The sequence below is a fragment of the Dipodomys merriami genome, unplaced genomic scaffold, assembly GCF_024711535.1.
Source record: "Dipodomys merriami isolate MVZ:Mamm:240054 unplaced genomic scaffold, mDipMer1.0.p SCAF_1047, whole genome shotgun sequence".
NCBI classification, from domain to species: domain Eukaryota; kingdom Metazoa; phylum Chordata; class Mammalia; order Rodentia; family Heteromyidae; genus Dipodomys; species Dipodomys merriami.
Genome location: NW_027202324.1, coordinates 250,971 through 264,759, shown reverse-complemented (window position 1 = coordinate 264,759; position 13,789 = coordinate 250,971).

The following is a 13,789-nucleotide window of genomic DNA, read 5'->3' as shown; positions in this document are numbered from 1 at the left end:
CATATTGCATTCAGTGATGTTATTTTATTTTTTTGTTTTATTCATATATTGACAATTTATTTTGACTATTATGGCACATAAAACATTGATTACATTGATTACATAAGATATAGGTCTGCATATGTATTCCACTTCATATGTGACACCCAAGACTTTCACAGAAAAGGAAAACATGTCTCACCATCAAATTCTTACTCCACAATTCAATTTTTGGGGAGTGCTGTCATCTGAACTCACGGCCTACAACCCAACAAGGCCCAATTCATGAATGGGTTAGTGTCAGCACTCCATCCTGGGGCAAATTGAGCTGACAGGCTGTTCCCAAGACCTGAGATCAAGCCCCAGGTGTTAGCAAAATAAGAACAGATTGACATGCAGATGACAGTACGCTAATAAATATGTATTGTTATAGAGTGTTAGAGATGTCTATAAATTATTCAGTTATATAGACTACATTCCTATCAATTCCTGGGTACTAATCATGCGTCCATGTAATTAATGTTATTGTTTTCATCCTTATACTATTAATGAAATCAATCACTGTCCTGAAATTATTGTGTTCATGTAAGTAATAATATTCTTTTTATGCTTCATAAATATTAAATAAAATCAATTAGCCTCCTGAAATGATGCTGCCTAAATTTATAGGAGCATCATTCATGATCAACTCATTGAACCTTGACACTGATAACATTCCATTTTTCTTCCTATGGATGGGAACCATTTTCTTAGTATCTCCTGCCATTTGGTTGGTGTTAGGAGAGGGATTCAAATCGGGGCCTATGTTGCCACGTGGGCCTATGACTTCCCAGATATTCTGGCAGCCTTCAGCAACGCAAGGTGAAGTACCCTTTGCAATAGTGTCATTCAGACCCATGAGGGTCACCGAGCAAAGGAAGAAAACATAAAAAGGCCACATTTTTCTGTGCATAGCTTTCCCTGCAAGACCTGGGGGTCTAGGATCCCAGAAGCAGCTGTAGGTCTAGTGGCTGCACCCCAGCCTAGCGTGATTGAAGCTGAGGCAGAGTTGCCACAACCTGAATTCAAGCCCTTACTGAGAAAAGTAAAATAAAAAAAAATTAGCTCCCTGGCTTGCAATTCGTGATATTTATTCTTCCAGGCATTGGATTTGAACCCAGGATCTGGGTAAATCTAGTGAGGGATAAAATTGTAAGAGTGAGACTAGAAATGTGGCTTAGTGGTAAAGAGTTCCCTTAGCATGCATGAATGCCCAAGTTTAATCCTCAGTGTCACAAACTCAGAAAAATCCAATAGCTGTGGAGTGGCCCAAGTGGCTAACTTGAGGAAAAAGAGTTCAGAGACAGTACCCACACCCTAAGATCAATCCTAAGGACTGCCAAAAACAATAGACAAGATGTCAGTGGCTCACACATGGAACTCTAGAATCTCAGGAGGATGGGAGCTGAAGATCACAGTTCAAAGACAGCCTAATCAAAGAAAGCCTTTTAGATGCTTATCTCCAGTGAACCACGAAAAGACCCCATGTGGCACTGTGGTTCAAGTGGTAGAGTGTTCGCCTTGACTTGAGGGGCACTGAAACATGCACAGTGGACGTCAAAATAAGGGTGAAAGTTAACCCCTCTGACTCAGGTGATCCTGACCGTCGTAAGTCCGCTCCCTATTCCCCTGATTGGAGGGGAGGTATGGCACCCTACGAGACCTGTGAGAGGGACTTGCAAGACCCAGACCCCTATCCCATGGAGGGGTTAAGGGGTGGGGAAGTAACCTACTGGAAGACCTACCCTGGAAAGTAAGGGCCACCCGAGAGCTCGGATTCTAGGCCACAGGATTCACTTCCCCAAGCGTATCTGTTCAATCTGTCACCAGGGGCTAACAGGCCCTTGGAGTAGTAGGCCCTTGGAAGCTAAGGATCTTAAAGAGCTCCGCAAGGCAGTGGCAGAGGATGGCCCAAACTCTCCGTGGGCCCAGACCCTATTACAGGGCATTGCTTATTACCCATGTGTCCCTAAGGACTGGCTGGATATGTCCAAAGCCGTCCTTACTAGTTCTCAGTTTATTAAATGGTGTGCTTTCTTTGAGGAGGAATGCAGAATGTGGGCGGAGAATAACTGGCAGGCTCAACCTGCGATAGCTATTACTTATGCCATGTTAGTAGGGATGGGGGAAGGGTACTCCACTGACATCCAACAGGCCACAATACCTGGCCCGTACTGTGACCAGGTGAGGCAGGCAGGACTTGCCACGTGGTACAAACAGGATGATAGACCTATTGAGTCCCCCATAGCAGGAGTGAGACAAAAACCGGGTGAGCCTCTACCAGATTTCATAGACCGAATCCAATCGAGCATTCACAGCAAGCTGCCAGAAGGGAACCTCCATGATCAGTTTGTAAAGCAGCTGGTCTGGGAAGGCATGAATGCAGACCATCGCATGGCCTGCATGGGATTGAGAGAGAGTTCCCTGGGCAGCTGGGTGGTGGCTTCCCAGGATGTGGGAACGCAACAGCACCAGTTCCAATCATTAGCTTTAGCTTTAAAGGCTCAGACATCTGCAATGACTGAGGCTATTACCCAGGATTTGGCAGCCCAGGGCCAAGGAACCCCAAGATCATCTGGGAGAGGACTTGTTTTAAATGCAGGCAGGAAGAGCACTTTAAGAGGGACTGTTTACAACAATCCACCAACAATCGTCCTGGGGGCAAACCATCCCCTACACTCTGCCCCACGGGCAGGGAGGAAAACAAGTTTGATTTAGATGGGAAGCCTTTAAAGTAGGGGAGGGGCATCCTCCAGCCCCACTAACTCAAGGAGTAACCCCATCTGTTGAGAGGCCCAGGCAGCCTTGTGGCAGGGTGACCCAGGTCCAGTGGACCGTCCCCCTGGTGGAAGGACTCTGCCCTAAAATGAGTATTCTCGTAGGCAGAAAGAGGTTTCACTGCTTAATTGACACTGGGGGCAGATGGAACCATACTCAAGGAGGAGGAAGTGCCCTTGGACTGGAAGCTTTCACCTGGACCCCTGTTATTGGGGGTAGAGGGCAACACCCAGTTCCAAGAGACGGTTGCCCTTATGACATGGACTAGCCCAGATGGAGAACAGGAAAAGATATGCCCTTTAGTGGCAAAAAAAACTCCCTGCCAATTTACTAAGACAAGACATGCTAAGACAAATGGATGCTGTGGTCAGTACAGACCATCAAGCATCCTATGATGATATCCTGGATGGGGATAAAGCACAAAGGCTTAAACAGGATCTAGAGGGAGTGAAGGAAAAGGATTTTTTTAACTTTCATAATTACAGAGAAGAACATAGGTTACCCACTCAGGTGCACCCCCAATCCTAAAATGTCACTTCCTCCGGAGTACCTCCCATTAGGTGGAAGCCGGGAAGCCCAATCTGGATGGAGCAGTGGCCATTGACCATATCTAACACCAATATTTGTTATTCAAAAAGCCTCCTGGGCTTGGCATATGCTCCAAGATCTACATAAGATACATGAAAGGATGGAGCTAATAAGAACACCCCTAAGAAGCATGCCCTGGACTCCTGCTATACCATCAGAATATACCTTGGTTGTGAAAGATTGGTTTTTTCTATCCCCGACATGACATTGGAGAGGACCTGACCCCTTAGTTACTATGGGCAGGGGATTTGGATGTGGTTTTTCCCATAGGGGAGACAGCCCCCATTTGGATCCCTGCCAGGAACCTTAAGTTTTTACCCATCTCCTCTATACAAGAGGATGCCCAAAGATAAACTAACAAAGGGAAGAAAAACAGCCATGGGCAAGGCTTGTGTTTAAAAGAGAAAATCCAGAAAGATATCTAATAACTATCCCCAAGGGCAACCAGCCCTTGAGAAGCTCTTGTGTTCTCTAACAATTGCAGATGGCGATACTCCAGCTGTTGGCTGTCCTGACCCTCCCAGTCCTGGCAATGGACCTACGGAATCTGCATCAACCTCAACGGTTGACCTGGGCAGTTATCAGCACTGGCAATGCAGAAAACATCAATAGCACCACAAGAGAAGCTGTCCCTTTGACCTGGTGGCCTGACCTTCATTTTGATCACCACCATATGTCATTTTAATATTACCTGCTTCAATTTTTCTTTTACTAAATGCTTGTATGGCGGCATTGAATCCATACTTATTGTTAAACAACTACCTTTTGTTACAAGCCCCACCTCTGGACTCTGAAGTGGCAAAGACTGCTATTCCATCCTTAACTAATGTTAAAGGACTGGTAATGACATTTCCTGGCCTGGTAATGCTTTTGCTAATGGTTTTTCTATACATTCCTTGCATAATACCTACACTGCAAAACTCATTTGAGCTTAGCCAGCCTGTTACATAAGATCAAGGTCCAAGTGAATGAATTTCCCCCCTAGAGGAATCGCAGCCAGAGACAGGTAAGAGGGGGTGTCAGTCTAACCAACCTAAATACAGGGCCTTCAGCTTCACTCTGAAGAACTTCCCGATGACAAGTAAGGCAGACAAGGCAATCCACCCCAATGTAAGACAGGTGGTTTCGCTTCTTTAAACAAAGATGGGGGAGATGATATTGGGAGCCATTGACAGTAAAGCTCAAAGGTCATTTTGACCCCTGTGCTAGCTTAAAGGAATGTACAAGGAACTTGCTTACTTAAAAGACACCAGGTGCCCAGGATTGCTTTGCTATGTCTGCAGTTTGTTTTAAAATTTCCTTGTTTTTCTGGACTATAGTAGAACGGCCTAAGTGTGGTGGCCCACGAGGATGTACCGTGTCACATGTGTGGAACTCCCAATACCCAGGTTGCTCCCATGTTCTAAAGAGGACGATCTTACGAGATACTGATACTGACTTTTATATATGCCCAGGAAATAATTGAACTGCTTCGGACATTTCTAACTGTGGTGGGACTGATGTTTATTACTGTGCTAGGTGGGGATTTGAGGCAACTGGGACAGGCTCTTGGATCATGCACAAGGGCCCTCCCTATCCTTGTCTGGTGAATCTCGACCCCCAGACTTGCCTCGAAACCCCTGTGTGGCAAATCCTATTCTTACAAATGTAATCCTGTTAAAACAAGAAAAAAGTGAGGGGGAATCTGCAGGACACATGGGCAGCAAAGAGGTGCTGAGAGAGTAGAGTGGGCTGAGCCCAATTTGCCTTAAGTTCAGTGCGGAACCAGCCCATGAAAGCTTAGTTGCCTGATAGGGTGTGACCTTGACAGTGGTTGGTTCCTGCCATGCCACCCACACTTTTTGGCTTTAAAAAGGGCTGCTCTCTGTTAATAAATGAGTTTTTCTTCCTGCTTGATTTGGCTCCCCACTGTGTATGAATGTCTCCTGAGCTGAGGGAGGCTAGGGAACGAGCAAGCGCGGCACTGACCTTTCCTCGGACCCTGTTCATCTTTCGTTGGACAGACACAGACCCAACACCTAGGTATATTTTTGCCAGTACTTGTCTTGAACTCAAGGGCTGGGCACTGTCTGTAACACTCTACTACTTGAGCCACAGTCCCAATTCTGACTTATTCTGTGTACCAAGAAATCGAACCCAGGACTTCTTGCATGTTAGACAAGCACTCTTTCAATAATCCACATTCCCAGCTCCCTCATTTTTTCCTTAATGGTAGTTTTTTACATAAGTAGGCTGCCATTTTATGTCCCCAAGTTTAATTTTCTGAATACTGGTTACTTCTACGAAACCTGTTCTTCTCTTCCCCTGCCTGGTTTGTTACTGTTCCTGCATTGGCCTCATAATAAAATGTAAATAAAATATGCTGAGAGCGTCAGTGTATCATATAAGGACACAGCCTGGAACCCTGGAAGAGAAAAGCCATGGGCCTGCAATGAAGAGAATGATACAGTATGCATAAGGAGCATATCTGAAAAATAAATCAGTAAATAAAGGGAGAAGCATTGCATAAGGTCTGTTTGCATTCTGGGAGGTAGTATACAGATTAAGTAGGTAGAGCGCTAAAAATTTTTTGTGGCCATACTAAGGCTTAAACTCAGGGCCCGATGCGTTTCTCAGCTGTTTTTCCCAAGGCTGAGGCTTTACCACTTTCACAGCTCCACTTCCAGCCATCTGGTCGTTAATTGGACATGAGCGCCTCCCAGGCTTTCCTTCCTGGTCAGGCCTGTGAATCCTGCTCGGTTTTCTCTCTTACAGCTGGAGCTCTACTCTCTGGAACACTGTACAACTTCTGGTTTACTGGTGGTTTATTGGAGATAAGAGTCTCACAGAATGCCTGCTCAGGCTGAATTTGAATGGCAATCTTGCAAACAGGATTCAATCGGCTTTCTTCAGGAAGACACCAAGGAGCCCCTCCATACAAAACCTTAGTCTAAATCTCGAGAGGCACTAGAGAAAAAGAGATACATGAAGACGAGTCTAGTGTGCTCTACATACTTAAGGTTGGAGACACACAACTCTCATAATTATTAGATCATTTTATAGACAAAAGGAGCAATGAAGACAGTATAAGGATCGCTCCAGCTTTTGGTCCTCTCATCTTGAGACAGCAAATTCACTGCAGCTCAATGCTAAGTGACAGAACGTGCGTGTCCTGTGGACATTTGCTCCCAAATCCTGTGACACTCTTTTCTCACTTTTGGCTTCAAACCTGTGACCTGACTGAGAGGAGAAGATGAGGAGAGAAAATCCTTCTCAGAGATAACAGCTATAAAGAACATTGGGTAGATAATTTATAAATTCAAACCTTTGGAATGACCCTGTTAAGAAGTCAGCTTTTCCAGATGAAAAAATGAAGAAGAAAAGAAAGAAGGTGCCAGTGGCTTCTCACTGTAATCCCAGCTTCAAAGGGGGCTGAGGTATAGAGAATCTGAGTTTGAACCCAGCAAGTATAGCAAAATCCATGACACTGTTATTTCTAAGAGATCACAGGAAAACCCAGAAGTGGGGCTGTGATTCAAATTTAATGCACTACCCTTGAGCAAAAGGAGTTCAGGGACAATGCCTAGGCTCGTAGTTCAACCCCAGGACCTGCCCCCTCAAAAAGAGCTTGTACCTCCATGTCTTTGGGTATGTATGGATATATTCCTAGAGGTGAAGCTCCAGAGTAGTTATGATGAATGACATCAAGCTAGGAAATTTGTATTCAATAAAATGATTTCATAACAGAGACTGCTTTCATGACAGTGCATAATACAGAGCTCCGCTCACTGTTCCCAGTGTAGCCTGAGGGTGTCTCTGCATCCCAGGCCTGCTGGAAAAAGTCTCTCTCATTGTCTGGACAGGCAGACAAAAGGCCTCACTCTTGTACAGCTGTGTAACAAACAACTCCATCTGGGTTAGATAGTGAGGATGATTGTGGGCAGGCTCTGAAGGTCAGGAGAAAAAGTTCTCTTTGTATCCCAAACTCTCTGTCTCCCCAGTGCTCTGGTTTGACAGGAAGCCTTCATTTGTGACACCTCCTGTGGCAGGACAAGTCCTGTGCACTTATCCTGCCTTTGTGAGACTATATTTCGGTGTCTCAGATACAGTGCTCAATATAATTCAAGAGTCCTTCTGGCAGACAACTAGGGTACTGAACTTCATTGTTTCATTGCCAGTGATGATGGGCCTATGATGCCTCTCCTAGGTTTCTGGAAGCTTGGGAAATCCAAGCACATGTCTGATATCACAAAGGTTCCTGTCATCTAGGGATGGTGAATCCCATCAGGTTTTGAAACATTTGACCTCTCCTATTTGGGCCCTGGGTGGCTAGGTTTGGGGGTTGAACACAGGGCCAGGGTGCTGACCATGAGCTCAGTGCAGAAGCCCGGTGCTTTACCATTTTGTGTAACAGCATCAATTCTAGTCTGTGTGTGTGTGTGTGTGTGTGTGTGTGTGTGTGTGTGTATATGCACGTGGGTGGACAGGGGCACGGGCACATACACCATTCTTGGAGGTTGAACTCAGGACCTGAGCACTGTACCTAGTTTGTCTTGTACAATCATGGCCTTCTCCCACTTGAACCACAGAGCTACTTCAGTATTTTTTTTTTACTGTTGTGGTCCTGAGAAATCAAACCCAGGGTTTCATATTTGCAAAGCACTCTACCCCTAAGGCATACTCCAAGCCCTCTACTTCAGGTATGTTAGTTTGTTTCTCTATATTGTTATTATTGTAGGAGTTGATGTCTGGGCCTGGATGCTGTTCTTGAGCTCTTCAGCTCAAGTCTTGTGCTCTACCACTTGAGCAAAATACCATTTCAGCTTTTCTGGTGGCCCATTGGAGCTAAGTGTCTCAAGGACTTTCCTTCCCAGGCTGGCTTTGAACTATGATCCTCAGATCTCATCCTCCTGAGTAGCTAGGATGAAAGGCATGAGTGACAAGCACCTAGCTTCCACTTCTGGTTTCTTAGTGGTGAACTGGAGATAATACGCTCATGGGACCTTTTGTGTCTGGGATAATTTGGAACCCAGATCCTCAGATCTCAGCTTCCTCGGAAGGCAGGATGAGAGACCTCAGCTATAGACCCCTAGGCTGTGGCATCTGCTGCAAGGGGCCCATGGCTCCAAGCGGTGGAGTGCTAAACATGAGCCCAAGAGGTAAGGGTCAGAGTTTAGACCCCTATTTCAAGGTTTATGACTGAGAAAATACAAAACAAACAATTGCCTGAAGTAAACAACTCACTAGTCTACAGTAATACATAATTTTGTCCCTGCCATGGATACATATATGAGCCTCAATATTCTTGTCTGCATAATCATCTCAGTGGGGAGATCTTACAAGGACCCAATGAAAGAATGCACCTGGTGAAGGACACAGCACATGGCACTCTTTGCATTGCACCCGGCACCCAATGCACGACTCAGTACACTACAACCTGTGAAGGACTCAGCACATAGCACCATGTGTAGGACTCATCACAGAGTACCCTATGGATGACTCACACGTAGCTCTGTTCCACAAGCTGTCATTAGACTTAGGGTGCTCTAATCAATATCACCATACTTTGAGGCACATTTCACAAAGCACACAAGTTCACACCTAACAGTTTAGTTGGATTTTTTTTTGGAGGGTGGGGAGGTTAGTCATGGAGCTTGAGCTTAAAGCTTGGGGATATTATTGTTCTAATAACATTTGCAAAAGGCTAGAACTCTACCACTTAAAGCCATATTTCAAAGAGTCTAGCAGACTTCCTGTCAAGTTTTAAAGCCCCAGAGAGGCCAGGATATCGGGGGTAAGCCAGGGTAAACCAGGATGATGGGGGTAACCCATGGAGCTGGGTTGCAGCAGTTTATATCTGACTAAGTCAGGTTAGGTGGCAGCTGTCAGCACCAGACTCCTAGCTTGCTCTTTCATGTGGTATTTGAAGTCCTGTCCTTCTATAGTTGCCATTAGAACATTGTACCTCTTTTTGGCGGCAGTCCTGGGGCTTGAAAAAAGGTTTTGACACTGTCCCTAAGCATTTATGCTCAAGGGCAGAACTCAATTGATTGAAAGACAGCAGAACTTCTGGGTTTTCTGTTTATGTGGCACTGAGGAATTGAGCCCAGGGCTTCATGCTCACTAGGTGAGTACTCAACAACCGAGCCCCAGGAGTGAACAGGTATAAATAGAGATTGATGTATATAAGCAATATATACACAGAAAGATGTCTGTATATTATTAATTTATAGATATTACTACAAATTATTACTTATTAAATTATTAATGATGTGTCCCAGTTAACAATTAATAAAGCATTAACTAAATTACTCAATATCCTGTTATTTTTATCACATATGTACATACATCCATACACATAATTTCATATTTAATAGAATGATACATATATATATATATATATATAGTTAAATTATGCATCATGTGTTACTACCAATTATTAGGTATCTATGTTTCCATGCAATTTTTATTCTGGTAATACTTAATAAATTATTAAACTTAATCCACATCCTATAATTTTAGTGTCTAATTTTATTCTAGAATGATTCACTACTAATTCAATCTGTTTTTCATTTATTGTAGTGACAATTCTTCCACCTATGACATTTTTTACATTTATGACATCCTATTACATATAGATTTGCATATATTACATATAGATTTTCATCTGAATTATACATCCTACCTGTCACCAAGCACTTTCAAAAAAAAAAGAAAACGTGTCACGCTCGGCTTCTCACTCCAAGATTACATTTTTTGGCAGTGGTGGGATCTAACTCAGGGCCTAGAAGGCTCAATTCATGAATGGCTGACTGTCAACACAGCAGCTTCTAGGCAATTCAGCTGCCAGGCACTTCCCAGTCCCTGAAATCGAACCCCGTATGCTGACCCCATATTGTGCTTAGTGTACTTATTCATTTTATTTTTGTTTTATTCATTTACTTACCATTTATTTTATTGACTGTTATTACACATGAAATATTACATTTATTACATAGGATATAGATTTGCCTATGTATGAAACTTCACACCTGATACCCAGGTCTTTCACAGAGAAGGAAAACCTGTGTCACCATTGGCTTCTTACTCCACGATTCAACTTTTGTGTGTGCTGGCATCTAAAGTCACAGCCTACAAGGTCCAATTCATGAATGGATGAGTGTCAGTATGCCAGCCTGAGGCATATTGAGCTGACAAGCATTTCCAGAACTTGAGATCCAGCTCCATGAGTTGACAAAATTAGAACAGATAGACATACAGATGGTAGTACACAAATAAATACTGATTTTTATAGAGTGCCAGAGATGTATATACATTATTTGGTTACATAGGCTACATTCCTATCAATTCTTGGGTATTTCGTATACCTCCATGTAATCAATATTATAGTTTTCATCCTTAATTATTAATTAAATCAACCACTGCCCTGGAATTATTGTGTCCATGTAATTAATAGTATTCTTTGAATATGTCAAAAATATTCATTAAAATCCATTGGACTACTATAATCACTCTATTTATATAGTAGTATTCAGAAACAACTAATTCAACCTTGCCATTCATAATCTTCCATCGGTATTCCTGTGAATAGGAAGGAGACATAGGATCTCCATCCTTTGGTAGGGGTCAGGACCTGGCCTCAAACACAGGGCCTATATTGCCATGTTGGCCTATGGCTTGCCTGGTAGCCCACCAGCCTTCAGCAGTACCAAGTTACCAACATTCTTCAACCGTGTCATTCAGAAGCAGGATGGTCACCTTGCAAAGAAAATAAATGTAAAACTGGTAGTCATCTGCAAGTTGCTAGTTTTTTTTTTTCCATTATTTTTTTTTCTTGTCAGCCTTTGGGTCCCAGGAACCCAGGTTCGGCTGTGGGTCCAGTGGCTGCACCCTAGCCTGGAGTGATCAAAGCAGAGGCAGAATTGCCATGCCCTGAGTTCAAGCCCTGTGCTTGACAAAAGAAAAATACATACATACATATATACATACATACATACATACATACATACATACATACATACATACATACATATGTACATACATTAAAAATATATTAAAAAATCATGAGGCTCCTTGGCTTGGAATTCATGCCATTTTTTCTGCCAGGCCTGGGCTTCGAACTCAGGGTCTGGGTCAGGGTCTGGGAAAATCCTCAGCACTGTGGGGGATGGGGAAGATCACCATTCTGGAAGACAAGAAAGTCAGGCCTATTTCTAGGGCCTGAATTCAAGTCTTAGCCCTTGAAAAAATAATATTCGTATATATTTTAAGTACATGAATTTTATTGACCTACAAATTTTTACTGCATATTACAGTTAGAGTATTCATTTTATTTTGTGTTTTATTTGTTTCTTATATATTTTAGTGAATATGATTACACATATAATATTTTTTGCATCTTATTACATAAGACATAAGTTTGCCTATGTATTCTACATCATTCCTGAGTCCCAGGAATTTCATCGATAAAGAAACCAAGTGGGAAAATTGGCTTTCCACCAGGATTAAGTTTTTGGCAGTTCTGTGACTTGAACTCAGGGCCTAGCAGGCCCACTTCATGAGTGGGTAAATAATAGCACACCAATCTGATGCAAGAGAAGTTGGCGGGCAAATTGAGGACCTGAGATCAACCCCTAGGAATGGCCGATATATAAACAGATAGATGATTAGACTGCAGTGTGTGTGTGTGTGTGTGTGTGTGTGTGTGTGTGTGTGTGTGTGTGTGTTGTTAGCTATTTTTGACCAGGGCTAACCCTCTACCACTGGAGCTACACGGCTCTACTTCTGGCTTTGTTGGCACTGAAGTTGGACAAGGATCTCAAGGACTTTCCTGCCTAGTGTGAATTTGACCATGATCCTCCTATCACAGACTTGTAAACATTAATGAGGACTGCTGAGAGTGACTGGTGCCTGCCTAATCATTGGTCTTGCTGTTCTTGGACAGACCAGTGAGTTCCCTATCCTTCAGTTAAAATGGTGGGAGCTGGAGCCCACAGTTGGCATCCTGGTCCTGCCAACTCCAAATGGAAGGAGATCCTTAGAGACACTCATTCCTTTCTATATGAATATCAATGGAACATGATGTATGTTATGATTGAATGGGCAGCTCTTTAATAATTCTAATTATACACAATTATATTATAGGACACTGATCGATTTTAATCAATACCTCATGAAGCATTTAAACAATCACGTTCATTAAATGGGGCATAATGAAATACCTAAGAATTGGGCATCACATAGTATTAAGGTGCCATTTTTTCTGCTAGGACTGGGATTGGAACTCATGGTCTGGGTAACTCTGATTCACTGTGTGGAAAGGGGAAGCTAGCCTTCTTGAAGTCAAGAAATTCATATCTGTTCCTTAGGTCTGAAATCTATCCCCAGCACTAGAATACATCTTATTTGTGTACATTTTAAATATATGATTTATATTTACATACATAGGTTGACTCCATATTGCATTCAGTGTAGTTATTCATTTTATTTTTTGTTTTATTCATGTGTTTGTGGGGCACAAGGGCAGCAAAGATGAGATTGAGAGGAAGTTGAGTGGGAACAGCTCAATTGTTTACCTTAAAATCTGATTGGATAAAGCTTAGGTGCATAATAGGGTGTGACCTTTATAGTGATTGGTAGGTTCCTTTCCCTCCCCTTCCATTGCTCGCAGATTTTCCCTTTAAAAGGTACTTGCTGTCTGGTAATTAACCAGTTCTTGCTTCACTTGACTCCCCACTGTGTCTGAATATCTCCCGGGCTAAGGGAAAGGACCAGTGGTACACTTAACATTCCCTGGCCCCATCCATCTTTCCGGGGCAAACAAAGACCCAACATGTATTGACTGTTTATTTTATTGACTAATATGGCAAAAAGAACATTGGTTACATTGATTAAATAGGATATAGCTCTGCATATGTATTCCACTTATATCTGATACCCAGGACTTCCACAGAAAAGGAAAACATGTGTCACCATCAGTTTCTTACTCCATGATTCATTGTTTGGGCGTGATGGCATCTAAACTCAAGGCCTACAGGGCCAAATTCATGAATGTGTTTGTGTCAGCATGCCATCCTGGAACAAATTGAGCTGATAGGCAGTTCCAGGATCTGAGGTCAAGCACCAAGGGTTGACAAAATAAGAACAGATTTAAATGCAGATCATAGTACACTAAGATATATATATATATATATATATATATATATATATATATATATATATATATATATATATATATATATATATATACAGAGTGCCAGAGATGTCTATCCATTGTTCAGTTATATAGACTACATTCCTACCAATTCTTGGGTATTTATTATGCCTCCATGTAATTAATGTTATTATTTTTATCTTTAATAAACTATTAAGTAAATCAGTGTCCTGAAATTATTGCGTCCCTGTGAGAAATAGTATTCTTTTAATG